General features: G+C 43.5%; 2 long non-coding RNA genes across 2 annotated transcripts in view; one reads left to right on the forward strand and one right to left on the reverse strand.

Moving 5' to 3' along the window:
* Positions 1-3,349: 3,349 nt before the first annotated feature.
* LOC141083724 (uncharacterized) lies at positions 3,350-10,073 on the reverse strand. The gene is made up of 3 exons (XR_012230803.1): positions 9,935-10,073; positions 4,210-4,290; positions 3,350-4,070 (listed from the first exon to the last, which is right to left on the reverse strand). It is a non-coding gene; the product is annotated as an uncharacterized lncRNA (long non-coding RNA).
* A 610-nt stretch (positions 10,074-10,683) lies between these two features.
* Positions 10,684-25,621, forward strand: part of LOC141083725 (uncharacterized) — an 85,912-nt gene continuing 70,974 nt past the window's right edge. The window contains exon 1 of the long non-coding RNA XR_012230804.1: positions 10,684-10,812. This is a non-coding gene — a long non-coding RNA (uncharacterized lncRNA). The remainder of the gene's footprint in view (positions 10,813-25,621) is intronic.

The following is a 25,621-nucleotide window of genomic DNA, read 5'->3' on the forward strand; positions in this document are numbered from 1 at the left end:
CTGAAAGCCAGCTTCTCAGTTTGGGTTTTGGGTTTGACTTTGTTTGTCATCCACCACTGCACCCTCGTCCTCCTTATTTCATGACTTAACAACAACACGACTTTGTGGCAACTGTGTCTCATCATCATCTTCCTCCTCCTTATCCCAAATTTGCCAGTCCTCACTGTCATGTTTGTGTGGCCATGGTTGCTCTAAGCTTTGTGCATCACTAAACAGCATGTCCTTCTGTCCTTCTTGGAGCATGCAGGTTGAAATGACACAATCAAATGTTGTGGTGTTGTAGGCTGCTGAGACTGGACTGTGTGGTGCTGCCAAGCCTGCTGGAAGCATTTTCTGCTATCTAACCAACCACATGCTAGCACTGCACTGGCTTCAGAAATAGTGTACTGTGTCTACCTGAAAAGTGGGACAGGAACCTGTGTGTTGCGGATAGGCCTGTTTACTGTCCACTAGCAACAGGAGTAGTCACACCTGCCCCATAGCTTTGGCATGTGCGTGCACCATCATCAGCACTTCCCTTAGCGCACGCCTAATGTATTTTTCAATTGCTAGGTCTCTTGAAACCTAGTTTATTTTTAATAAAAGAAAAAAATTGGTCACCAGCAGCAATCAAAGCAGTTTTTGGGACTTTACTCCACCGTAATTTCACAGAAAGCTAAAATGTATGGATGACAATAAAATTCAATCTAGCAAAATGTTTCAATACTTTTTCCCAGTTTTAGAACTCACAGAAATGTTCACAGACCACTTAACACAATATAGCTGACAAATGGACACCTGCAAAAAATTTTTAAAGCTTTTTTTCAGTTTTAGAGATTAGAAATGAGCTTGAGATTTCAAGGTTCAGTTTGATTCGCCGAACGTTTAGACGGTCGCTGAACAGTGTAAAGAACGTACCCAAACCCCATTAGATTCAATGGGATGCCAAACCAAATGTATTCACAACACCTTAAGGGGTGACAAAAGGCTTCCCAAACCATTAAAATTATGGGCAGACACCATGAAGAGTGGCATCAATTGGCTCACAGTAGAAATTTGCAAATGGCACAGCAGCAGTCAGCCATGCATGAGGTATCAGTGTCTGCCCAGCATTTACATCTTGGAATTGAAGTTTCAAAGAGGACCTGGTGATTAAGGCAGTGGTGTAAAGCTGTGTACCCACATTGAGGATTGGTTTCATTTTTGCCGTGTTTTTTGCCGTGAAAATGCTGCAAAAACGCATACAGAATGCACCCCATGCATTCCTATGGCATTCCGCACATTCTGTGCTAATGCTGTGCTAATGCTGCATTTTTTTCCCACTGCGGAATCGCATAGCAGAAAAAAACGCAGTAGGCTCATTATTTTTGCGGAATCGCCGTGATTCCGCAAAGAATCGCCGCGATTCTGCACACATAGGAATGTATGAGATCCGCTTACTTTCCGCATGTGGCTATGCCCACCATGTGCAAAGTGAGCACTTCATGTGTGGATGGTACCCAGGTTCTGGAGGAGAGGAGACTGCCCTCCAGGCCCTGGGTACCATATCCCTGTAAAAAAAAAATAAAGAATAAAAAATCGGGTTATACTCACCTTCCGTCGTCCCGCCTACTCCCGTTCCCAGTAATGCCTTGTGGCAAGGACCTGTGATGACGTAGCGGTCTCGCGAGACCGCTACAGTATCGCGAAACTGCTACGTCATCAAAGGTCTTAGTCGCAAGGCATCGCTGGGAACGGGAGCATCGCTGAGGCCTAGGGATGCTGTGCGGACGCCGGAACGTGAGAATATCACTATATTTTATTTTTTTTTATTATTTTTAACATTCTATATTTTACTATTGATGCTACATAGGCAGCCTCAATAGTAAAAAGTTGGTCACACTAGACAAACACTATGTTTAACAAGTGTGACCAACCTGACAATCACATTCCAAGCGATGCTTCAAATCGCATGAAAAACACTTTTTCGCAGAAAAAACGCATGGAATTCACATGCGTTTTTCCTGCAGCAGGAGTTGCGGAAATGCTGCGGAAATTTCCACAGCATCTCTGCAACGTGGGTACATAGCCTAAGCCTTCTTTGCAGGGAATCCTGATACCTTATGCAACACCTCCAATATTTTATTTTTTTTAATTCTTGCCACACTAAGATGGCACAAATTAATGCTTTCCTCCTCTGGATTCTGTGAGTCTTTGGAGCAGACCTCTGATGCTCATGGAATAGAATGTGCAAACTGGTCTGCAGAATGGCCCATCCATGGTTCCCCACAGTAAGTTGGGCCATTGGAAATTTATGATACTGGGGGAACCAAGAGTGATTGTGGCCCAACTCTGAGGATTGTACTGTGTGTGATATTAAGGTGGAGGAAGAGGCCACTTGATGCAGTGCTTGCCATCAAATGGTGCACATGATCTTTCTGGCCCTCAAGACGTACCACTGTATGGCTGCCAAAGAAAAGGAGTGGAGTAGCCAGTCAAGTAACAGATGTTGTCAATGGTCTTTGGATAGGACAAGACAATATTGTTCAGTTGAGCTTTCATTAACATTATCACCTAACCCACGTACACGTCGAACACCAAGCCTATTCCCCCTTCCACCATGACCTCGCTTTTTCCCCACTCATGTTCTATGTAGCCTTCCCCTCATGTAACCTGCTCTTTCACCACCTTAGGCACACAGTTGTCAGACACCTGTCACTAAATGAATGATCACTATTTATTTTCTTAGATAGTGTGTCTGAACAACAATGTAATACCTAACGATTTTTTAAGTGTAAATGAGGCCTTCTAATTTTTCACTGAAACACAGTTTTATCACAAACGATTTGGATTAGCAAATGTGTTCTTCCAAGACTCCCACACAGTTTTTGCACAATCGATTTCACACAGGACAGGATCCTGATCCTATCTAGCTAACTGACAAGTTCACTTGCAGCACGATCAGGATCAGGAGCGGCTTCTCTGCACTGTGACACAGAGAAAATGGTGCCAGCAAAATAAGATATGTGTTTATTATATGGCCAGAGACATGTGACTTCGGCAGCCAATCACAGAAGACCTTGTGTCATGACATTGTGAATGGATTCTGTGCCCTGATTGATTGCCGGAACCAACAAACCTAAAGTTAAAGGGGGGGAGGAAGAGCGCGCCGCTCCTCTAACCTCTCTACACCCCCTCAAATACGTCCCCCCATCACTCCCGCTTATCATACAGCACCACTATGTTAGCAAAAATTAATAATGAAAACATTAATGGAAACTGAACTGTGACTGAATTTTACAACAGTGTATGGCTAAGAAATGTAAACCAGGAAAATGTTTCAACGATTTTTTTTATATAACACAATAAAGGAGCTCAAAGACTGTAATACTTGATGGATCAAAATATATTAAATTTGTTCAGCCCTCCCAAAAAAGCTGCAGCTATATATTTGCCAATGGACTGCACAGGCCTAATCCCTGTCTACAGACTGGATTCTGTCACTTTCTCTGCTTCTGCCATTCTCACTCCCTTCCTAGGCTAAATGCAGATTGTATGTGATACAAACTGCAAATAAAATGATTAGCCCATAGAAGGGCTGTTAATATGATGGCTCAGCTTCAGCACCAGTATAAACACTACAGGCCTCTGATTTGCTAAACTGTGTACACTCGGGCCTAGACAAGGACTCTCTCCCTCCAATATGAAGTGTCACAGAGCTGTGCATTGGCGTCAGTTTGCCGAGGCGGGCAGCGCCTGTCCTTTTATAATCCCTGATTATGTCAGACGGCCAGCCAGTCACAGAAATAACACAACCAAGAAGGCTACAGAATGACAGTGACTAATAGGCAATCCCCACATGATTATTGGCTGCATAACAGGTGCCAAAGATGTGTAACGGGAATAAAAGTTTTACATCAAGCACCGCCCACTGCTCATCGAGTAACCAGCACATCAGAGCACAATGATACTCGAGTGATAACCGAGTATCACCAAGCATGTTCGCTCATTCCTATTTATTATTTCACTTGGTGAGGTGAACTCTTGAAGCTTGATTCATGCATGAAGAACATGGACTGGATACAGATCTGCAGTGAGAAGAACAGAAGTACCTGAACGGAAACAGAGAAATTGGTGGTTATAGTGAAAGAAAGGCAGCCGGAGGAACAGATTCTCATAAAAATAGCCGAGTTGAACAAAGAATCAGAATCAACAATGGAACAGTGGATTTGGTTTTGTCAGTGGACTCACTGGTTGTGATGTAGCAGGCCAAGCAGTACGGTAGAGCTTGGTAAGTCAGGAGGCAATCTTGTAGTGATGTAGAAGAGCCCACTGTTGTAAAAGAGGAAGGGAATCTGTTAGTGTTACCATATTTGACCAATCTAAACTATTAATATGAACATACAGGCTATAGAATGCTGGAAACAGTCCTCCTCCTCCCTGTGTGCCTCATATCGGCTGTGTTGTTGCTGAGAAATCCTCTTTTATCACTATAAATACTGTAAGTGACTTCTTTCAGGCTCTGGGGCAGATGGTGTCTGGAGATAAGTCTGCCCCCAAGAGATTAGTTTACATGAAGGAGAGTTACCAGTGAGACAAGTAACCAACACAGAAAGGAGAAAAGAAATTGTTCTTCTTGCAAACACATTTTTTGCTTCTCTCTAAGCTCTGCTTTATTGCAATGATATTGCAGCCCTGTCTGCCTATGAGCTGGAAGCCTTGAGTGGGTGTGTTTCTATGATCCAGTATAGACAGATATACATCAGTGCCTGCTTGTTTTGCTTTCTGCATGAGTCTTTTGGCTGTTTTTAAAACTGACTCTGCTTTCCCATTACTCTGAGGATAACTGGGAGAAGACGTCTGGTGTTCAAATTCCCATTTCTTGCTGAAGGTTTTGAACTCTTCCGAAGTAAACTGCGCCGCATTGTCCGAGAAAACAACATCTGGAATGCCATACCTGGCAAAATGGGCCTTGAGTTTTTTAATCACTGTTCCCACTCTTGTGTCCTACAACAAATCAACCTCCAAGAAGTTAGAGAAATAGTCCACTGTAATCAGGTATTCTTTGTCATTCCATGTGAACAAGTCCGTTCCTATTTTTGACCATGGCCTATGTGGAATTTCATGTGGTTGCAATGTCTCCATTGGTTGCTTATCACTGCAGGATGCACATATTTCACATTGTGCTATATAATTTTTAATGTGGTCATTCATACCTGGCCAATAAACAGATTCTAGACATCCTTCCATGCCTAAGTCAGAAGAGTGCAATGTTTTCAGTATGTCTCTTCTGAGAACTTCTCGTATAACCGCCCTGTCTCCTTTAAAGATGATTCCTTGCTGCACTGACAATTCATCTCTTATGTGGAAGAATGGTGAAACTTCCCTTGGAGCATGTTGCTTGTATTTTGGCCAGCCCTGCAAGATGACAGTCTTTAAACTCTAGTGGCTTTTATCCTTCTCTGTGAAAGTATGGATTTTATTCAACTTTTATTTTGACACTGCAAGATAGTTACACATATTGAGGGTTTCAATGTCTTTCTCATCATCATTTGTGATAGGAAGGTAAGCTCTGCTTAGCCTGTCTGCAATCAGTAAGTCTTTTCCTGGACAGTACCTGATGTCAAAATCATATTTCTGAAGTCGTAACAGCATGCGCTCTAGTCTCTTTGGGGCATTCAGTAGTGGTTTCTTTGTAATGCTCTTCAAAGGTTTGTGATCCAACTGTACTCTTACCCGTCGACCATAGGTGTATTGGTGAAACTTCAACCCAAATACCACAGCCAGTAGTTCCTTCTCAATCTGAGCCTATCCCTGCTCTGTTGTTGTAAGGGCTCTGCTTGCAAATGTGAGTGGGTGTTTGTTCTGCATTAATGTAGCTCCAAGGCCTTTTTCTGAAGCATCACATTGTACCACTTCTTCTTGATCTGGATCAAAATACTTTAGGGTTGTGTGGCGCCCCCAGGAGTATGGTCGCCACAGTGGCATTGCCTTCCTCCAGGGAGGGTGATGTCAGGCTTGGAGGCAATGAAGGGTCTCTCTAGCAGTTAACCATGTCATGCAACACAGTTCCCACTCCAGGCCAGCAGAGGGAGTTCTGAACCAGAATTTGGGGAGGAGTGCTCTCTGAGGGCCAGGAAGGGAAAGGAGGAGTTAGTGTGAGGAGGGCAAAGAGTGTAGATGTGTGGAGGGAAGCTGGGGGTTGAGCTGAGGATAGAGAGCTCCCTCCCAGTGATAGCGCATGATCTGGAGCCTGGTCTCCACGGTTGTATGGATACTGAAGGTCCTGCAACAGAAACCAGAGGAATAGGAAGCTGTAAATGCTCTATTCCCAACTAAGACTCGGAGGCACAACAGCGACGGGTGAGCTAGAGGGCTACAGCTGTCTGCCATACGAGGTAGTTCTAAGAGAAGATAAGAGGGAGGTACTTCGGTGTAACACAGTACTGGATGTACCTCAAGCCAGCGCTAGGAACGAGACTACACAACCCATCTGATAGAGAGATCCCTGAGTTGCTTCCAGGCTAGCCTGCTCCTGTGCCATCTGTTACCAGGACCCTGGACTGCATTTGCCAAGTAAAGGTAAAGAAACTGCACCCTGTTGTGTCCTTGCCTCCTTCATGCAACATCCTCAGCACTGCTACATCTCTGTGCCAAACACTGCACCCTCTTCCTAAACATTCCACTACACTGCTCTGGGACCAACAGCCCTACCTGTGGAGGGCTACAACATCATTGCTGCACTACACCATCTGTCCCAGAGGATCTGCTTGCAGCGTCGGCTTAACACCTCCCTTGCCGAACACCACAGGTGGCGTCACAAATCACTTATAAACTTTATTCGCAACTCAACCCTTTTTACATGGGCGCCCGGGGCCACGGACCGGGTCACCGCTGCTGTGACATTCCCCTCAGAAGGACCGGACCGGTACCGAGTACCCCACAGCCCTGGGAGGGAGACCAAGTTGCTGCATCTGCAATAGCTTTCTTTACTGATTGGAAAGCAGTCTCCTGGATTTCCATCCATTCCTAGAGCACATCTTTGTGGGTTAGCTGTCTCAGTGGCTCACACATGTCTGACAGATGACTGCAAAATTTTGAGAGATAATTTACCATGCCCAAAAATCGTTGTACTCCACAAACATCAGTAAGGGTAGGCAAATCTTTTATTGCTCTCACCTTTTCAGGATCCACTTTTACACCGTTTGAAGTCAGACGATGTCCAATATAGGCCACTTCTGTCATTTTCAGTTTGAATTTGTCCAAGTTCAGTTTTATGTGTTTTGCTCTGTATCTGTCCAAAAATTGTATCATCTTCTGATCGTGATCCTTGATTGCAGATTCCATATCTCCACCTTCTCCCACTATTAGTATATCATCTGCTATTGTCTTCAATCCAGGAAGTCCTTCCAAAGCCTGCATTAACCTCTGCTGGAACACCTCTGGAGCAGATTTTAGTCCCATGGGCATTCTCAGCCCTTTAAAACGTCCAAATGGTGAAGAAAATGTTGTCAATAAACTTGATTCTTCAGTCAGTGCAACATGCCAAAATCCATTTTTCACATCACACACAGAAAATATTTTAGCTTTTGATAGATCTGGTAGAACATCATCTAATGTCGGCATGGGGTAATGATTTCTTTTCAGCGCCTTGTTGAGTGGCTTAGGATCAATGCATATTCTTAACTTGCCAGATGGTTTCTGCACTATGACCAAACTGCTGATCCAATCTGTGCTCTTATGGACTGGTGCTATCATGCCTCTTCTCTGTAAATCTTGCAGTTCTACTTTCAGCGGTGGCATTAAAGCTACAGGCACTCTCCTTGTAGGTAATCTGGTAGGCTGCACGGTGTTGTCAATTTCTATCCTATATCTACCTTCAAAGCACCCATCGCCTTCAAATAAATTAGCATACTTCGTTTTTATTTTCTGAATATCCAAGTTGTGCTCTGCATTTAGTTTGGGATTTGGTATATCTTGGGAAACTTCAACAGACATAATATTCTGAGTCTGTACTTTTACATTGCCTGAACAGCTTTTACTCCCAATAATGGTACATGGTTACCACCACGCAACACGGTAAATTCAACTCTATAACTCTTTCTGTTACATGGGTTCCGTATATTGAGCTTACATGTCCCCATCGGTTTCAGAACACTTTTGTTGTACATCACCAGTACCTTGTCAGCTGGCTCAATAGAAACCTGTTTGTTCAGCAGAGCAGATGGAATTACATTGCAGCTTGCTCCACAATCCAGCTGAAATCTAATGGGCTTCTCATCCAACAAGAATGTTGTATAAAGCTGCTTGGCATTCATGCCTACTGACTGCCTGACTACATTGACTTTCTCTGCTGCAGGCTGCAGTTGTAGTCATGTAATGTCGTCTGCACTGTCAGTGTCTGGTGTCACAGTGTGGAGCTGTCTGTACTGTTTGCCTGTTCCTTGCCTGCAGACAGCTGAGAAATGATTCTTCTTTCCACACAATCTGCAGGTTTCACCATATGCTGAACACTTGGTTTTGCCTCTCTCATGTCTTTTCCCACAATACTTGCAGTGGACAGTGCTTATAGGGGAGCTTGGTCTTGTCTTTCCTTTCATAGATACAGCATGTACCTTATCATCATCATTATCACTGGTGCCTGCCATCATCTTCAGGCTGTGTTTTGTCAGTTCAGCAGCACTGCAGATTTGCATGCATTTCTCTAAAGTCATGTCTTCCTCTCAGTAATCTTTCTTTGAGATGACTGTCTCTTATGCCACACACCATTCTGTCTTTGATTAGACTGTCCTTGATCGCTCCAAAACCACATGTTGTTGCCAGCCTCCTCAGCTCTGTTAGATATTTGTACACATTTCACCATCCTCCTGATGTCTTGTGAAAAAGTTATATCTTTCCACTGTCTCATTCTTCTTTGGGTCACAGTGTTTATCAAATGCCTGCACAATATCTGCTAGAAGGAGGTTGTCTGTGTGTGGGAGTAAGGTGTGGGCTAATTCTCTGCCATTTTCCCCAATAAGGTAATAAAACAGCTTCACTTTTCATTTGTCATCAGTGGGGGCCACTGTGAGATCCACATACAGTGTAAACTCTTCCTTCTAATGTCTCCAAGTCTGGGACAGATTACATGAAGTCACATCCAGTCCCTGAAGGGGCTTCAGACCAGTCTCCATTTTGTAGTACTGTCAGGGAGTCTGTACTTACAGGTGCTGTGATTCTCTGTGATCCTCTATACAGTCCCAGCCTCACACAAGCTCTGAGGATTTGCAGGTTCTGTGCCCAGCTGCCACCATGTTCTGTTATGTATTTCCGGTCAAGGACCACACTCCTTGGAGATCTCCAGGCTTGTTTATTACATGAGACTTGTGATACATTCCTCCATTACAAGATGACTGCTAACAACAACTAACCAACAAGTTCTTACACTCTATAATACACACATCAAAGTAGTGAGACCCCTAGAGGCCACATCAACATATAACAAATTGCTATAGCCATTACATATCACACTTGCAACAGTAGTAACCATGTCACATCACAGTGGGAACGCCCCTTCATATAAAATAATCTCTTGAGGCAGAGTTGTCTCCAGGCACCATCCGCCTGGAGAAGGTTATTTATATAGTGATAAAATATGATTTCTCAACAAAACATCTGATATGAAACACACAAGGGAGGACTGTTATCAGCAGTTTATAGCCTATATGCATATATTAATAGTTTAGACAGGTCAAATGTGGTGGCAGATTCCCTTTAAGAGAAACATAAGTCTCAATGTAGCAAAGTTAAGTGGAGGTTGTTAAGTGGCATGTCTGTGATAAAGCAGATTTCAGACACACAGCAGAGCTTGGTTTGCTAGGAGACATACTTGCAAAAAAAACCCTGTTTGGGAGAGAAGAACAGACAATTCGCGGCGCCCTAAGTGCGTAAACACAATATTGTAGTCTTTAAAGGGTGCACAATTTTATGCACTCACCTGATAGAAGACTAATATAGCTTTAGATTATGTATCCTCAAAAATCCTTCCTTTTGGGATACTTCTCAGTAGACAGGGCTTGCAGCTTGCCTCGGGTGGATCCAAGTGAAAGAGCCAGGTTCAGGCTCACACAGGATGAGTAAATCAAGAAAGGCACATCCAGCCCATAAACGGCAGCGCTTCCCAGGACTCACATCCAATGATGATATTCCATATTTTTTTATTTCATAGGTTAAAAAAGAGATACAACACGTTTCGGATACAGTGTATATCCTTCATCAGGTATCATAAAAACACAGTACAATTGGATTGAATGATATCATAGAGAGAGTTTGAACGTTGCTTTTTTTTTTTCTCTCTGGGTTTTTTTTTTTTTCTTTTCCGTCTTGCATCTATGCTGTCAAGGTTGGATCAATCAGTGGGTGTGTTCCTGAACTATGTTCCTGAACTTGGTCCACACCCTAAATCAAGTATCTGAGACTGGGATAAAAGGTTGCTACTATATATAAGTGTAACTGAATTTTATACTTGTACTGTGTTTTTATGATACCTGATGAAGGATATACACTGTATCCGAAACGCATTGTATCTCCTCTTTTTTAACCTATGAAATAAAAAAATATGGAATATCGTCTTTGGATGCGAGTCCTGGGAAGCGCTGCCGTTTATGGGCTGGATGTGCCTTTCTTGATTTAGGAGACATACTTGTGATGGGGAAGTGTTCAAAGGAGCGATAGTAATGACAAATGTGGCAACTTCCTGAGTATTCATACAAATGTGCCTAGTGTGACCTTAGAGGTGCATGAGGCTTACTATTGTAGCACACAGGAGCAGCAGAAGACTATCATTGGGAGCGGAAGATGGAGAGGTGGGCACAGGTGAGTGATTGGCATACAAATAATTTTTCTATTGAGTGCGGTAATATGGAGGCATTTATTTTAAGGAGTGAATATCTCTCATTACCATGCTGTCGGAGTCATCATATGGCATACATATGTAAGAATATGGACCAGACAGGCGATACCTCTTGCGCCGGTTCCGGAACTATCTGGGCTTTCACCATTGTTGTCTGGGGGAAAGCTTTCCGACCCGGACTGACCTTTGCACTCAACAATAGGGGGCGTGTCTTTGATAAAAGGCGCTGTGCAAGGGAAAGGGAGAGGAGACTTGGTGGGAAAACAGAATACGCAGCAGGGGAAGGTTGGTGCTTCGTCCTTCGAGCATTGTGATAGTGCAGGCCAACGCTGCAGATTCCCTGCATCCAGGGACACTGACTGTGGACAGAAATCTGCTGTGTACCCGTTGTGCCCCATGACCGAAAATTGCAGACGCTCCGAACCAGTTGCTGCACACTTGCCACTAGGTAACTCATTTTGAACTGTGTAATTCCTCACCTGCATACTTCAGCCAAGCTGGAACACGCTCCGGCAGTGGCACAGACTGCTCTGCATCTTGTATGACAAACCGTAGATCAAGGACCCCGCTTAGGACAACAAAGACTCATCCCCATCACGGGGAACTGGACCCCCAACTTCTTCAGGGCGACACCAGACAACATCACATGCCACTTGCATGGGTGCCACCGTTGCAACCTACAGCTCTGCAGCCAGGAAGCCGACGGACTGATAAGTTAACCCTTTCATGAACAGTTGCTTTACCTTATACCTCACTTTGCACCCATACTGTGCTAATACCACCTCCTTTACCTCCCTGCTTAACCCATTATCTCCCTGCGTGGAGTATTCCTCTGTTAATACATCTGTTTACCCTTGCTCTGCCTCCTGTCCGTCACTGCATCCCGCAATCTGCTCACACATACATGCAGTGTCTATCTGCCCATACAAAGCCATGGGAACTATGTTGAGCCCCGCAATAGTTCTGTCTTAAGCCACATTCACACGTTCAGTTTTTCGTCATTACTTAACATCAGTATTTGTAAGTCAAAATCTGGGGGGGATGAAAAATACAGAAGTGGTGACGTGTTCTGTTATACTTTTCCTCTGATTGTTCCACTCCTGATTTTGGCTTACAAATACTGATGCAAAATGCTGACCAAAAACTGAACATATGAACTGGGACTTACTAGAATGTACAGAGATCGTACCCTATGTTTTTTTCTTGAACATTTTATGATCATGCCTTCTTAAATAAGTGAAAAATAAATCCAATTTGCCAGAGCATTAGGGGAAAAGGAAATGCACAAGACAACTTCACAGCAGAGTTCAGAAATGATCATTTCTATTTTCTTACTATTTTCATGGAAATAAAACCAAATTTTTGCAAGTAGGCAGAACAAAAATGTTAACTGTGTGAGCTCTAATAATCTCGACTGCGAACCAGCGTAATAAAATATTTAACATAAGAATACCGACGTCTATTTTGAATTTCTACGAACAAGGGATCCATTCTGTTTGCAGCTGTGCGCTCCGTTTACCATCGTCGCAGAGCGACCCTTAAATAATGTTTCATCTGAAGATTTGATTAACCAGGAGATAAAAGAACAGATTGAGAAGCAGAATCTAAAATTCTACGTGTTATTCCCGTTAATTTAGTCTTCAATGTAATGTGGAGAGGAATAAAAGGTTGATTTAGCAAATGTGACTAAAGCGAAGACTTTAGAGAGAAGGGGAAAGCAACAATATTCACATGGAACATTAAAGTGCTGCCGAGTATAGAAAACATTAGAATGTGTAGACCAGGCCCCGCATGCGTCCTTTATTCTGCAAGGTATTTATATACAGTATGAGTCTTTTTTCAACCCCTTCCTACTTCAACCAATTTCCTTTTTTTGTTGTTGCTCTCACTCCTTCTTTTTCCAAGAGCAATAACTTTTATATTTTTCGTTTCAGCAAAGCTGTATGAAGGCTTGTTTTTTTTTTGGGGAAAAAAATTTCCAAGTTGGGTGAAATGTTAAAAATAAAAAAAAACACTGATTCTGTCATCGTTTTTAGTTTTAGTTTTTACAACATCCATTGTGAATTACAAAAGGACCTCTCACAATGATTCTTCAGGTTAAAAGGATACCAAACATGCATAGTTTTTTTCTTTGTGGCACTGCTGAGGTGTTATGGAAGCCCAAGTCGCTTTGATAGCAGCCTACAGCTCATCTGCATTGTTGGGTCTGGTGTCTCTCATCTTCCTCTTGACAATACCCCAGAGATGCTCTGTGGGGTTAAGGTCAGGTGAGTTTCCTGGCCAATCAACAACAGTGATGTTATTTTTAAACCAGGTATTGGTACTTTTGGCAGTGTGGACAGGTGCCAAGTCCTGCTGGAGAATAAAATTTTCATCTCCGAAAAGCTTGTTGGCAGAGGGAAGCATGAAGTGCTCTATAATTTCCTGTTAGATGGCTACAGTCTTTGGTCTTGATAAAACAATGTGGACCTACACCAGCAGATGAGATGGATCCCCAAACAATCACTGATTGTGGAAACTTCACACTAGACCTCCAGCAGCTTGGATTGTGGCCTCTCCATTCTTCCTCCTGACTCTGGGACCTTGATTTCCAAATGAAATGCAAAATTTACTTTCATCTGAAAACAACACCTTGGACCCCTGAGCAACAGTCCAGTTCTTTTCTCCTTGGCCCAGGTAAGACACTTATGGCTTGTCTATTAGTCATGAGTGTCTTGGCACAAGGAGTGTGACACTTGTAGCCCATGTCCTGGATAGATCTATGTGTGGTGGCTAGTGATGAGCAAGTATACTCATTGCTCGGGTTTTCCCGAGCATGCTCAGGTGCCCTCCGAGTATTTTGTGTTGTGAGCTCATCTGTTCATTCATCTTTTGTGTCCGAGGATCTCCCTCTTCTGGTGAAGGAAGGTAGTGAGGCTGATTACCAAACACCTGATCTGGTGGATGGTGACTGGATAAAGGGAACTTCTGACTGGATATAAGGCAGCCGATGCCCTTCTGGGTCACTGGTGATTTCTCTGCTGGATTCTTGGAGACCAGTCTGATTCCTGCTTCCCAAAGATAAGTTTTTGCTCTGCTATTGAACTTATTAGTTTTGGTTTTGTTTACCTTGTTTTTTGGAGTTCAGCCATCCCTGGCCGGGGGTATGCTGGATTCTTTTTCCTTGATCAGTGTTCTCTTTTGCTCTGCTTCCAGAATATTCTGAGTGCTGATATAGGGTTTGAAGTCTAGTGACTTCAGGGTCCTTTTTGCTTATCAGTTGAGTTGGTAACATTTTTAGCAGTGTTCTTCTCGGATTGCAGACAGCAGCTTTTCTATCCTGTCCTTTTTAGTTAGCTTGGGCCCCATCGTTTGCTCAACCTATCTTTCTATCTGTGTTAGTGTTTTCATCTTGCTTCACCATCATTATATATTGGGGGCTGCCTATTGCTTTGGGGGTCTGCTCTGGGGCAGTCAGTTTTTCCCTTTTCTCTCTTTAGGCTTATGTAGATCTCCGGCTGTGACGAGATGTCTAGGATCACCGTAGGAACACTCCACGGCTACTGCTAGTTGTGTGATAGGATTAGGGGTCTGCAATCCACTAGTTTCCAACCTCTCTGTTTTTCTGGGCTGAGCTTGTGTTTTGTTTTTTCCTCCTCGGTGACTCAATCATAACAATTTTGGCGTGCTCAGAGATTTAGTTTGTGTAGAAGCAGCTGCATGGTTTGCGGCTGCTAGACAGCCTGAATACATGTGGAGATTCCCTAACAAACAGGCATTCCTCGCATATATTCAGGCTGTCCAGCAGCCGCAAATCATGCAGCTACGTCGAAACAAACTAAATCTCCGAGCACATCAAAATACTCAGAGGACACCCGAGCATGCTCTGGAAAGCCTGAGCAACGAGTATACTCACTCATCACTAGTGGTGGCCCTTCAAGCAATGACCCCAGCAGCAGTCCACTCCTTGTGAATCTCCCTAAAAATTTTTAATAGCCGTTCTTTAACAAAGCTTTCAAGGCTGCAGTTATCCGGGTTGATTGTGCACCTTTTTATACCACTCTTTGTCCTTCCACTCATCTTTCCATTAATATGCTTGGATACAGCACTCTGTGAGCCATCAGCTTCTTTAGCAATGACCTTTTGTGGCTTACCCTTCTTGTGCAGTGTGTTAATGACTGCCTTCTGGACATCTGTCAAGTCAGCAATAGTGTTGAGCGATACCGTCCGATACCCTAAAATATCGGATCGGATGGTATCGGCCCGATACGAAAAAAGTATCAGGTATCGCCGATTCCGATACCGGAAGTCCCATTCAAGTCTATGGGACTTCCGGTATTGGAATAAGAAAAACCCTTTTCTGTCCTTGTACAGCCTCTCGGGGGTGTGTACGGACCTTCCGGGGGTCTGTGCCGGCCTGCCGGGGGTCTGTGCCGACTGCCCGGGGATCTGTGCGGACTGCGGGGGTCTGTGCAGGATCGTCCGATGGGACTACAAGTCCCATCGGGCTATGCCTGCTACAATGACAGTGATTGACACATTAGCCAATGATGGGACAGTAGTAGTCCAATCATCCGTACAAAAAAAAATACATACTACATACATACTACATGCTACATACATACTACATACATGCTTCATACATGCAACATACATACTACATACATGCTACATACATACTACATATATACTACATGCATGCAACATGCATACTACATATATACTACATGCATGCAACATACATACATACTACATATATACCACATGCATGCAACATGCATAATACATATATACCACATATATACTACATCCATGCAACATACATATATGCTACATATATACTACATGCAACATGCATACTACATATATACTACATGCATGCAACATACATACATGCAACATATATGCTACATGCATGCAACATGCATATATACGACATATATACTACATGCAACATACATACTACATATATACTACATGCATGCAACATGCATACTACACATATACTACATGCATACTACATATATACCACATGCATGCAACATACATGTATACTACATGCATGCAACATGCATACTACATATATACCACATGCATGCAACATTTATATACTACATATATGCTACATGCAACATGCATACTACATATATACCACATATATACTACATGCATGCAACATACATATATACTACATATATACTACATGCAACATGCATACTACATATATACTACATATATACCACATGCATGCAACATACATATATACTACATGCAACATGCATAGCACATATATACCACATGCATGCTACATACATATATACTACATATATACTACATGCAACATGCAGGCTACATATATACTACATGCATGCAACATACTACATATATATCACTTATATACTACATGCATACTACATATATACTACATGCATGCAACATAAATATATACTACATATATACTACATGCATACTACATATATAAAACATATATACTACATGCATGCAACATACATATATACTACATATATACTACATGCAACATACATACTACATATATACTACATGCATGCTACATACATACTACATATATACTACATGCATACTACATATATACAACATGCATGCAACATACATATATACAACATATATACTACATGCATGCAATATGCATACTACATATATACCACATATATGCTACATGCATGCAACATACATGCAACATATATACTACATGCATTCAACATGCATACTACATATATACTACATGCATGCAACATACATATATACTACATGCAACATGCATACTACATTTATACTACATGCATGCAACATACATGTATACTACATATATACCACATGCATGCAACATGCATACAACATATATACTACATGCATGCAACATGCATACTACATATATACAACATATATACTACATGCATGCAACATACATATATACCACATATATATACTACATGCATGCAACATACATACTTCATATATACTACATGCATGCAACATGCATACTACATATATACAACATATATACTACATGCATGCAACATACATATATACAACATATATACTACATGCAACATACATACTACATATATACTACATGCATGCAACATACATATATACTACATATATACTACATGCAACATACATACTACATATTTACTACATGCATGCAACATACATACTACATACACAAATATACTACATGCATACTACGTATATACCACATGCATGCAACATACATATATACAACATATATACTACATGCATGCAACATGCATACTACATATATACCACATATATACTACGTGCATGCAACATACATATATACTACATATATACCACATGCTACATACATACTACATATATACTACATATATACTACATGCATGCAACATACATACTACATATATACCACATATATACTACATGCATACTATATATATACCACATGCATGCAACATACATATATACAACATATAAACTACATGCATGCAACATACATATATACAACATATATACTACATGCATGCAACATGCATACTACATATATACCACATATATACTACATGCATGCAACATACATATATACTACATATATACTACATGCAACATGCATACTACATACATGCTACATATATACCACATGCATGCAACATGCATACTATATATATATACTACATGCATGCAACATACATATATACTACATGCATGCAACATACAAACTACATATATACCACATGCATGCAACATGCATACTACATATATACTACATATATACTACATGCATGCAACATACACATGTAGTACATACAATACATTCATACAATACATACATATAGACATACAGTACATATAACATAGAGTACATACTCACCATCACTTGTCACTTTGATCCCCGAAGCCATTGTCATCTGTGGAATAAATATTAAAATAACAAACCACCAATATACTTACCCCTGATCCGCAGAAGTCCACGAGTGTCCCACGATGATCTTGCAAGGAGAACAGCAGCATCAGCTGATGCTACCGTTCTCTACGGGCTCCAGGAATCCAATGACGGGAGGTAGGTATCCTTCCGCACTGTATTCCTCCGCCACTGTAAAAAAAAAAAGTCCCTAGTCTCATTTTATGTCATTGCTGTGTGGGAAAGTGGAGGAAGTGGGTAAGCCATGGAAATCCTACGACGGCAGATCAACTGGTGGATCTGGTTGAACGTTACTCCATGGCGGAAGGACTCCGAGACGACGCTACCCCTCCTCGTTCTTCATCATCTCCACATGGAACCGGTAAGACTCTTCCAGGGAGTAGGGGAGAAGGAAAAATCCCTAAGACAGTGGGGGAGGAAACCGGGACTGCCCGCAATGCGAGGCCGAGAGTAACAAACTATGGTCTAAGCAAGGGGCCCGTTAGGTGTTTCCGCTGCCAAGATATGGGCCACATTGCTGCGAACTGTCCGGTCACTACTGGACCCATGCAGTGCGACGTCACAGACTTTAAAAACCGCATGTCTATGGTTGCACGGGTAGTGAGTGTGAATGCCGGTAAAAAGGATGTGGAAAAACACTTGTGTGATTTAACTGTTGATGGCAAAAATGTGGTGGTATTGTTAGACTCGGGAAGTGTGGTGACTCTGGTGAAGGCCAGTCTGGTGTCAGCCCCGACTGGATCATCAGACAAATTTTCTGTAACGTGTGTGCATGGAGACACCTGTTCGTACCTCACCACGGTCATATGCATTACTACTTCCTATGGGTCTGTGCAACATAAAGTGGGACTTGTCCCTGCGTTATTGCATGATGTTATCTTGGGCTGGGATTTTCCCCACTTCTGGCAATTGTGGGAGAATCAGTTGATGCCCTCGGGTAATAGTGTACATGATTCTTCTCCCAGGGCGCGTGTGGGTCCCGAACCTCTGGAAGAGGTCTCCCCGGAAGACTCGGGGGAAGAGTCTGCTGGAAATGACCTGCAGTTCCCGTTTTCAGTCATGGTGGGTGATACGGAGATCAGGGAAGAGGAGGAGGCCGACAGCCGTCCACCTCCCCGTTTGCCGGATTTGGAAGTTCAGAAAGATGACTTCCAAAGTGAGCAAATAAAGGATCCTACCCTTTCTCAGGCTAGGACAAATGTAAAAGTGATAAATGGGGTACCCGTAGAACCTGGCTCTAGGCTGGCCTATCCTTACATGGTCTTGGAGAATGATTTACTATATCAGATAGAGAAAAAGGGGGAAGACACAGTGAAACTATTAGTCATGCCCAAACCCTACCGGCAGCAGGTGGTGGACCTGGCCCACGGACATGTGATGGGAGGTCACCTGGGTGTCCAGAAAACCACCAAAAGGATATTACACTGTTTTGTTTGGCCAGGCAAGCATCACGATATTCGTGAATATTGTGAGTCTTGTCCTGACTGCCAAGCCTCGGCGCCTAAGCCCCGGTTCTGTAGCCCTTTGGTACCCCTACCTATTATTGAGGTCCCGTTTGAGAGGATTGGGATGGATTTAGTTGGGCCCCTTCCACGGTCTGCACGTGGACACCAACATATCCTGGTCATCTTGGATCATGCCACTCGTTACCCGGAGGCCATCCCTTTGCGTAACACGGCCACCAAGACGATTGCCAAGGAACTGGTGCATGTGTTTAGTCGGGTCGGTATACCAAAACAGATACTCACCGACCAGGGGACTCCCTTTATGTCCAGGGTAATGAAGGAGCTCTGCCGGTTGTTACAAATCGAACCGTTACGCACATCCGTGTATCACCCTCAAACAGACGGGTTGGTCGAACGGTTCAATAAAACTCTGAAGCAGATGCTGAGAAAGGCGATAGACAAGGATGGGAAGATCTGGGACTATTTACTTCCGTATTTGCTTTTTGCCATCAGGGAAGTACCCCAGTCTTCCACGGGATTCTCGCCTTTCGAGTTATTGTATGCCCGACGTCCTCGCGGACTGTTAGACATCGCCAAAGAATCCTGGGAGGGTCAGGTCACTCCGTTTAAAACGGTGATAGATCACGTATCCCAAATGCAGGACCGTATTGCGGCTGTTATGCCTATCGTCAAAGAACACATGATGCAGGCTCAGGGAGCCCAAAAAAGAATCTATGATAGGGGCGCCAAGATCTGTACGTTTGCACCCGGAGATAGGGTGTGGATCCTGGTCCCCACGGTGGACAGTAAGTTCCTAGCAAAGTGGCAGGGCCCCTTTGAGATTAAGGAAAGAGTTGGTGAAGTAAACTACAAAGTATACCAGGCAGGTAAACGGAAACCTGAACAGGTTTATCATGTAAATCTGATAAAACCCTGGAAAGATCGGTCTGCCTTGTCCACGGAACTGGCTCGCCCAATCTGCTCGCATACCGTACCGGAGGTACGGGTTGCAGAGACTCTCTCGGAGCGGCAAAAGACTGAGGTCAGGCAGTTTCTACTTCACAACCAAAAGTTTTTCTCGGAAAAACACAGGCAGACTACGCTAATGAAACATGACATCGTAACGGAACCTGGTGTCACTGTTCACGTGAAACCCTACAGAATTCCTGAAGCGCGCCGTGAAGCCGTTTCCCAAGAAGTGAAGGCAATGTTAGAGTTAGGTGTCATTGAGGAATTGCACAGTGCTTGGTCCAGCCCGATTGTGTTAATTCCTAAACCGGACGGCACAATCCGGTTCTGCAATGACTTCAGGAAACTGAATGCGGTCTCAAAATTTGATGCCTACCTTATGCCCCGGGTCGATGAGTTAATAGATCGGTTAGGAAAAGCCCAGTATATTACGACCCTAGACCTAACAAAGGGGTGTTGGCAGATCCCTCTGGCGGAGGCTGCCAGAGAAAAGACGGCATTTGCTGTGCCGGAACGCCTATTTCAGTATGTGTATATGCCGTTTGGACTGCACGGAGCACCGGCGACCTTCCAGAGACTGATGGATCGAGTCCTGAGGCCGCATAGGCAGTACGCTTCGGCCTATTTGGATGACATTGTCATTTATAGCTTGGACTGGGAGACTCATCTCCAGAAAGTACAAGCTGTGATTGACGACCTGTGGGAGGCAGGTCTAACCGCGAACCCCAAGAAATGTCACATCGGGCTAGAAGAAGCCCGGTATTTGGGGTATGTAATTGGGAGGGGTGTTGTTAAACCCCAGGTTGATAAGATTCAGGCGGTTCAGGACTAGCCACAACCTGTCAACAAGAAGCAGGTGCAAGCCTTCCTGGGGATCGCCGGCTATTATCGCTGGTTCATACCCAATTTTGCAGCCATCGCTACCCCCCTGACGGATCTTACAAAAGGGAAAGACTCCGTCATGATTAAATGGAGTTTAGCGGCTGAAGAAGCCTTCCATAGCCTAAAATGGGCACTTTGCGCTCAGCCCGTACTGGTGACTCCGGACTTCCGCAGCGAGTTTGTGGTACAAACGGATGCCTCTGATACCGGTATCGGGGCCGTACTCTCACAAGTGAGGGACAGAGTGGAACACCCAGTCCTCTATCTCAGCAGGAAGCTGAATAAACACGAGCAAAGGTATGCAGTCGTAGAAAAAGAGTGCCTCACCGTTAAGTGGGCTCTAGAGGCCCTCAAATATTACCTGGTGGGCCAAAAGTTCAGGCTGATCACTGACCATGCCCCTCTCAAGTGGATGCACTTGCACAAGGAACGGAATAGCCGGGTGACCCGGTGGTTCCTTGCCCTGCAGGCCTACACTTTTACGGTGGAGCACCGCCCCAGGGTACAGATGGGGAATGCAGATGCCCTGTCCCGAGTGCACTGTTTGGCGGGTGTCATTGCTCGACCGGAGTGGTCTGAGCAGAGGGGGGGATAGGTGAGAATCATGTGGGAATAGTGGATGAGGGCAGGTATATCTTGCCCAGATACCTTTCCTATGTAGCCTAGTCTGGTCAGTATCGCACCTGGTTACTAATGAATAATAGGAGGCGGATATAAAAGGATGCCAGGTGGTTGTGTGAGTGTCTCAGCCTGGGAACACAGAGAGCCTGTCTGTGTGAGAGACACACGTGAGTGAAAGCAGTGCCCACTGCAACTGTGGTTTGGCTGGACGGGAGAAGCCCGCCAGTTGGTAGTTAGGTTGTACCTTGTTTAGTTAGTGCCGGACAGGCAAGGATTTGTTTTATGTTTTATTTCCTTTATGCATTGCTTTCACCGTTAATAAACCTGACCCAGTGTCAGTTATACCCGAACCCCAGCTCTGCGCCTGAGTTTCATGCTGAACGCACGTGACCTATGACCCCAGCAAAGGCGATCTCGGAGTGTTTTATCACAGTATGTATGTTGCATGCATGTAGTATATATGCAGTATGTATGTTGCATGTGGTATATATGTAGTATATATGTATGTTGCATGCATGTAGTATATATGTGGTATATATGTAGTATGCATGTAGTATATATGTTGTATATATGTATGTTGCATGCATGTGGTATATATGTAGTATGCATGTAGTATATATGTATTTTGCATGTATGTTGCATGCATGTGGTATATATGTAGTATGCATGTTGCATGTAGTATATATATTGTATATATGTATGTTGCATGCATGTGGTATATATGTAGTAAGCATGTAGTATATATGTGGTCTATATGTAGTATGCATGTTGCATGCATGTGGTATATATATAGTATGTATGTTGCATGCATGTAGTATATATGTAGTATGCATGTTGCATGTAGTATATATGTATGTTGCATGCATGTAGTATATATGTGGTATATATGTAGTATGCATGTTGCATGCATGTAGTATATATGTGGTATGTATGTATGTTGCATGCATGTAGTATATATGTAGTATGCATGTTGCATGTAGTATATATGTAGTATGCATGTTGCATCCATGTGGTATATATGTAGTATGTATGTATGTATGTTGCATGCATGTAGTATATATGTAGTATGTATGTTGCATGTAGTATATATGTAGTATATATGTATGTTGCATGCATGTAGTATATATGTAGCATGCATGTTGCATGCATGTGGTATATATGTAGTATGTATGTATGTTGCATGCATGTAGTATGCATGTTGCATGCATGTGGTATATATGTAGTATGTATGTATGTTGCATGCATGTAGTATATATGTAGTATGTAGCATGTATCATGTATGTAGTATGTATGTAGCATGTAGTATGTATATAGTATGTTTTTTTTTTTACATTCAACACATTAGCCGGATGATGAGACTACTACTGTCCCATCATTGACTAATGTGTCAATCACCGTCATGGTAGCAGGCATCGCCCGATGGGACTTGTAGTCCCATCGGACGATGCCTGCACAGACCCCCGCAGCCTGCACAGACCCCCAGACAGTCGGCACAGACCACCGGCAGGCCAGCACAGCCCCCCGGCAGGCCGGTACAGACCCCCGGCAGTCCGCACAGACTCCTGGGCAGTTGGCACAGACCCCCGGGCAGGCCAGTACAGACCCCCGGGCAGTCGGCACAGACCCCCCAGAAGGCCCGAACTGACGGCGCATCATGATGCGCACAGACCGCGCATCATGATGACGTCATTTCGGCAGCCAATCAGAGCCACAACAGTGGCTCATTGCATTTTGGGAACTTCCGATTCCGATATCCGATATTGAAAAAATATCGGTACTCGGTATCGGAATTCCGATACAGCGAATGTCGGCCGACACCCGATATTTGCAGTATCGGAATGCTCAACACCAGTCAGCAGTCTTCCCTATGATTGTGGAGCCTACTGAAACAGACTAAGGGACCTTTTTGAACACTTAGGAAACCTTTACAGGTGTTTATTTTATTATTTCTAAACAACATTTTTTGGTGATTGCTTTTTATCTACTTTATATCTCCGTTCATACTACACCCACACACAAATGATACACCATTTGAAAGGTAAACTTGCCCCCTTCAGCAAGAAAATAGCCAAACAAACCACACATCCACGATTTGATCACAAAATACAGTTTAAACATTAGCTTTCATAAACCTTCAGTAAGGAAAAATGACCTGCAGGTGGCACCATAGTACCCCAAAGCACACTACCACAAAGCTGCCTACAGACATCACAAACAAATCCAAACATTTGCCTTGGGGGCTTTCCAGCTTGCCAAACTGCTTGCCCAGCCTATTTTCACCAAATTGGAGGATTGCACACTTCACTGCAGGTGAGGCACATATAGAAACACATTTGCAAACATGCACTGCTGTTATGAATGAGTCACCGTAGGAGGCAAAAATAGTAATGCTAGCTAAGTCCAGAAAACCAGAGAAGTTGGCAGCTATCGGATTGCAGACCCCTGAACCTATCAACACAACTAGCAGTAGCCGTGGGGGGCTCCTACGATGCCCTAGGCCCCTCGATCACAGCCGGAGGACTACATAGCCTAAAGACAGAAAGGGAAATCTAATCTGTCCCAGAGCAGACCCCAAAGTAAAAGGCAGCCTCCCACATATAATGATGGTGAAGCAAGAAGAAAGAACAAAACACAGACAGAAAGATAGACTGAGCAAAGATGGGGCCCACGCTAGCTTAGATAGGAAAGGACAGGAAGGCTGCTGTCTGCAATCCGTGAAAAACCCTATGAAAATAAGAGCCAACAAACTGACAGTAGAAAATGCCCTGAAGACGCTAGACTTGAAAAAAGCTATGTCAGTACTCAGGAATATTCTGAAGACAGAGCAACAGGCAAAAGGAGATTCAGCTAACCCCAGCAGGGAATGGCAGAATCCAGAAAAGCAAGGAAAACAAAACACTAATGCAAAAAAGGCAAAGCAGAAATCTTAGCTTTAGATGAGCAGGAATCAGACTGGTTTCCTAGAATCCACAGAGAAATCACCCGCAGGCCAGAAGGGTGTCGACAGCCTTATATCCAGTCATTAACTCCACTCAGCCAGTCATCATCATCAGCCCCATGTGTTTGACAATCAGGCTCACTACCTTTCTTCACCAGAAGAGGGAGTTCCTCGGGCCTCAGTAGCGAAGGGGAAAATGAACTCACAACAGTACCTCCCCCTTGAGGAGGGGTCACCGAACCCTCAACCACGCCACCAGGGCGATCAGGGTGAGCCCGATGAAAGGCACGCACCAATCTTTTGGCATGAATATCAGAGGCAGAGACCCAGGAATTATCCTCCTGACCATAACCCTTCCACTTAACCAAATACTGGAGTCTCTGTCTAGCCAGACGTGAATCCAGTACTTTCTCTACCTCATATTCCATGTTACCTTCAACCAATACAGGGTCTGGAGGTGCAACCCCCGGAACAACAGGTTCAACAAACCTCTTCAACAAAGATTTATGGAACACATTATGGATTTTAAATGTGACAGGAAGAGCCAAACGAAAAGAGACCGGATTAATAATCTCCAAAATCTTGTAAGGTCCAATAAATCTAGGCTTAAACTTAGGAGAAGCCACCTTCATAGCAATATTTTTTGATGATAACCACACCATATCACCAACCTTAAATTGGGGACCAATGGTCCTATGTCGGTTGGAAAACCGCTGGGCCTTTTCCTGGGAGAGAGATAACTTATCCACCACTTGGTCCCAGATTTGGTGCATTCTCTCCACCACAGTGTCAACCCCTGGGCAGGCAGAGGGCTCCACCTGCCCTGAAGAAAATCGAGGATGAAACCCAAAGTTACAAAAAAAAGGAGACATCAAAGTGGCAGAACTAGCTCAATTACACAGGTCAACGAAAAAAAAATTTTTTTCTGGTGTCCAAAATATTTTAATGAATTTGGGGTATTTTTGGGGTGCTGATTCTGAATATGTCATCAGTTT

The sequence above is a fragment of the Dendrobates tinctorius genome, unplaced genomic scaffold (genome assembly GCF_039654945.1).
Source record: "Dendrobates tinctorius isolate UK_male_01 unplaced genomic scaffold, ASM3965494v1 ptg000021l, whole genome shotgun sequence".
In the NCBI taxonomy this organism is placed as follows: domain Eukaryota; kingdom Metazoa; phylum Chordata; class Amphibia; order Anura; family Dendrobatidae; genus Dendrobates; species Dendrobates tinctorius.